This window comes from Pseudophryne corroboree, chromosome 4 (assembly GCF_028390025.1).
Source record: "Pseudophryne corroboree isolate aPseCor3 chromosome 4, aPseCor3.hap2, whole genome shotgun sequence".
Taxonomy (NCBI): Eukaryota; Metazoa; Chordata; class Amphibia; order Anura; family Myobatrachidae; genus Pseudophryne; species Pseudophryne corroboree.
In genome coordinates, this window is record NC_086447.1 from 121,141,835 (window position 1) to 121,146,632 (window position 4,798).

At 45.3% G+C, this 4,798-nt stretch overlaps 1 pseudogene; it reads left to right on the forward strand.

The window, feature by feature from the left end:
* The first annotated feature begins 3,920 nt into the window (after positions 1-3,920).
* On the forward strand, positions 3,921-4,038 carry LOC134912326 (5S ribosomal RNA; annotated as a pseudogene).
* The last annotated feature ends 760 nt before the right edge of the window (positions 4,039-4,798 follow it).

A 4,798-nucleotide genomic window follows, 5' to 3' on the forward strand; every position in this document is an offset into this window, starting at 1 on the left:
TCACATCAGCACCACTTATCAGATGGTGACGCGCCGCGCTGCCCGTGTCTCCTCTGCTCCGGTCAGCGTCATTCGGAAACTCAGTGGCACGAACACACTGCTCCACTTCTCTTCTCTCTGTTGCTGAGCTGCACTCTACCACCGCATGTGGAATACTCTCTGCCCGGACCACGCTGCTTCAGCTCCGTCAGGTACAGTCTCACTCTGAGCAGACTCCTCTGGCGTCTGACGTGACATCCCCTCTCTGAAACTTATATCATCTCTCCTTTTTCCCGCTCTCCTCTAGGGCACACACAGGTTCTCCTGGGTCTCAACACTCTCCAGGTTGCTTTTGTGTTGCACAGTCTCAGTTACCTAGCGCCCAGACTGTCATTGTAGAATCCCAGACTGTCACAGTTCATCAAGGTCACAAGTGACACAATCAAGCCACAGCCTGTAACCCCTTTCCTATATTTTCATAAAAGGGGTATCCATCAGGATCGGAATGCCACACTTATATCTCCAATGGAGAGGCACCTGCGCATGCACAGGACCCATTCTGCACATATGCAGAACGCGTCCTGTGTTGTCACACACAGACCTTAGCTGCAGCCTGATTGACAGGCTGTGGACATTTGGGGGCATGGAGTGGGCAGAGCTGGGCAGCATTTCCGAAAACAGCAGCACATCGCTCCCATTTTCAGGCAGTGTCGAGGCCAGCATCTGCGTGTTCCAACGCAGACTTCCTGGCCTTGGACACGGAGCTGCCAGGGCCAGTCTGAGTAACCTCAGTGTTACTCACATGTCCGTGATCTTACACATGATCCGATGATGTGTCTTAGAATGCAGCGCTAATATCTGTGATGCCAGCATACTACTCCTGCAACATTTGCATATTTTTACATTGCTGCTGTGTACAGACACAGCAGCAATGTGCAGTGCGTCCATCTCTTAATGAGGCCCATAATTACTACATCAGAGCCGTTTCTAGGGCCAGGCGAGCAATGCAATCGCATTGGGCTCCTGTGGCCATTGCTGAGGGAGAGGGCTGAGCTATGGGAACTCACAGCTGCCGTCTCCTCTCCCAGTCGTTTGGTACTGCAGACTGTACGGGGGAGCTGGAAGAGATGCTAAACTACAGCTCCAAGAATCTGGCTGGGGATTCTGAGAGATGAAGTCCAGTCAGCGCTGTGCAGACACATAAATAGAACACAGAAGTGCCGGGACCACTTGACAGGATGCATGGCAGGGCACATAAAACCTCTGACAACGAGCAGTACAAGACAGTAGAGTAGAAAAAAAAAAGACTCTTGTGTGGGCGCACTCTTGAATATCGGTAAATACCATATATAGATAGGAAGACTAAAACATAACTTTTATTGAATTACCACTAAAAGAATTGAATGACTCACACTGCCCTACCTAGAAAATTGAATACATTTGAGTACAGATTAAGTGAATTCCCATGCCATAAGAGATAAGGGGGGTCATTCCGAGTTGATCGCTAGCTGCTAAAAATCAGCACTTCTGCGCATGCATATGGTGCGCAGTGCGCACGCGCAACGTACTTTCACAAAAGCCGATGCAGTTTCACACAAGGTCTAGCGACGCTTTTCAGTCGCACTACTGATCGGTGAGTGATTGACAGGAATGGGGCATTTCTGGGAGGTAACTGACCGTTTTTCGGGAGTGTGCTGAAAAACGCAGTCGTGTCAGATACAAACGCAGGCGTGCCTGGGGAAACGGGGGAGTGGCTGGCCGAACGCAGGGCATGTTTGTGACTTCAAAACAGGAACTAAACACACTGAAGTGATCGCAAGCTAGGAGTAATGGTCCATACACATTAGACGATGTCGCTCTGTGAGCGTCATCGTCTAACGTTTCCCCCTCCCGGGCCGGCCGGTCGGCGGCCGCCTGTACGCACTGAGCGATATGACCGCTCATATCGCTCAGTGACATCACGCCCCCGCCAGCCCTGCATGAAGGTCGTGGACGACAGTCCACATCCTTCATGCATGCCCTACCGACAGCGACGATCGTTGCCGACCCGCGGGGCCGCGGATCGGTCATCGCTGGCGGCATACACACTTAACGATAAAATGAGCGACGTCGCTCAAGGAGGGGGACGTCGCTCATTTTATTGTTAAGTGTGTATGGACCTTTAGTCTCGAGCTACTCTGAAACTGCACAATCTTTTTTTGTAGCAATGCTGTGATCCTTTCGTTCACACTTCTGCTAAGCTAAGATATACACTCCCAGAGGGCGGTGGCTTAGCGTTTGCACTGCTGCTAAAAGCAGCTAGCGAGTGATCAATTCGGAATGAGGGCCAAGGTCACGAGAGTATCATGGAAAATTTCCCCACTCTCATTAAGTACACAAAAATAATAATTATATTAAAAGTAGAGATAAATTTGTAATAGAGAAAAGAAAATATAAAAATCAAATTAAGGTGTGGTAAAAATATTAAATGTTCTGGTCAGTCTCCCCCTATATTAGGGATTGGGGGTATACAGCCATGTATCTGGGCTGTACCCTACCACCCTGACCAGTACAGATAACTGTATTAATAGGGCCACAGGTGGCTAAGCTAGGCAACGTCCCCAACTGGGTTTAGGTAGAATCGCATAATGCGTATGAATATTGTATATTACTCAAATAATTTCCACCTGATGACAAACAATTTCACATTAGAAGATGAAAGAAGAAAAGGGGTGCTTCTGCTGTTAGTATTAATAAATCCTCTTATCTTACATGACCCTACAACACCCGGTATTCCCAGGAGGTCACCCCTCCAGGTACTGACCAAGCCCAAACCTCTTGGCTTCCAAGATCAGACGAGATCAAGCATATTATATGGTATGGTATCGTAGTAGAGTGACTGGGTTGGTAGAGGTACTAATGAGAGAGCACCAAAGAAAGTGTAATTAAAGCGGTCTCATATGAGACAATATGTGAAGAACAAAAAAATATAGATTGGCGAATCTGCTGTCTGTGTTAGGAAGGAAAACCTGGATCACAGATGAGAGTTCACCGAATAAGTGTAGTCACATAAATATTATTGAATTGACAATAAATGTAAATTAGGAGGTTAATCCAGCCCCGGTTTTACAACACTGAATCTACATTTATTACGGCATAACCCCTGGTGTACATTTGGCTGGAGACCTACTCCTAGCTTGCGATCACTGCCGACTATTTAGGTCCTGTTTTGACGTCACGGACACGCCCTGCGTTCGGCCAGCCACGCCTACGTTTCTCAAGACACGCCTGCATTTTTATCTGGCACGCCTGCATTTTTTCACTCACTCCCTGAAAACGGTCAGTTGACACCCAGAAACATCCACTTCCTGTCAATCACTTTGCGGTCAGCAGTGCGACTGAAAAGCTTCGCTAGACCTTGTGTGAAACTACATCGTTCATTTAAGAGTACGACGCGCATGCGCATTGCGCCGAATACGCATGCGCAGAAGTGTTTTTTTTGCCTGATCGCTGCGCTGCGAATGAAAGCAGCTAGCGATCAACCCAGAATGACTACCAATATGTAAAGAACAAAAAAATATAGATTGGCGAATCTGCTGTCTGTGTTAGGCAGAAAAACCTGGATCACAGATGAGAGTTCACCGAATAAGTGTAGTCACAGAAATAGTATTGAATTGACAATAAATGTACACCAGGGTTTATGCCGTAATAAATGTAGATTCAGTGTTGTAAAACCGGGGCTGGATTAATCTCCTAATTTACATTTATTGTCAATTCAATACTATTTCTGTGACTACACTTATTCGGTGAACTCTCATCTGTGATCCAGGTTTTCCTGCCTAACACAGACAGCAGATTCGTCAATCTATATTTTTGTGTTCTTTACATATTGTCTCATATTAGACCGCTTTAATTACACTTTCTTTGGTGCTCTCTCATTAGTACCTCTACCAACCCAGTGACCCTACTACCATACCATACCATATATGCCTGATCTCGTCTGATCTTGGAAGCCAAGCGGTTTGGGCTTGGTCAGTACCTGGAGGGGTGACCTCCTGGGAATACCGGGTGTTGTAGGGTCATGTAAGATAAGAGGATTTATTAATACTAACAACAGAAGCACCCCTTTTCTTCTTTCATCTTCTAATGTGAAATTGTCATCAGGTGGAAATTAATTGAGTCATATACAATATTCATACGCATTATGCGGTGCTACCTAAACCCAGGTGGGGACGTTGCCTAGCTTAGCCACCTGTGGCCCTATTAATACAGTTATCTGTACTGGTCAGGGTGGTAGGGTACAGCCCAGATACATGGCTGTATACCCCCAATCCCTAATATAGGGGGAGATTGACCAGAACATTTAATATTTTTACCACAATTTAATTTGATTTTTATATTTTCTTTTCTCTATTACAAATTTATCTCTACTTTTAATTTAATTATTATTTTTGTGTACTTAATGAGAGTGGGGAAATTCTCCATGATACTCTCGTGACCTTATCTCTTATGGCATGAGAATTCACTTAATCTGTACTCAAGTTTATTCAATTTTCTAGGTAAGGCAGTGTGAGTCATTCAATTCTTTTAGTGGTAATTCTATAAAAGTTATGTTATAATCTTCCTATCTATATATGGTATTTACCGATATTCAAGAGTGCGCCCACACAAGAGTCTTCTTTTTTTCTGCTATACTGTCTACATACGGTTTCTGACTTTGGGCGCATCCCCAAATTGGACACAGCAATAGTGACATAAGTCAAGTTCATTGTCCCCTTTTGGTATTAATAATTTCACTAAAATAATTTCCCTGGTGCTGAGTCACCCATTTGGTTGCAAT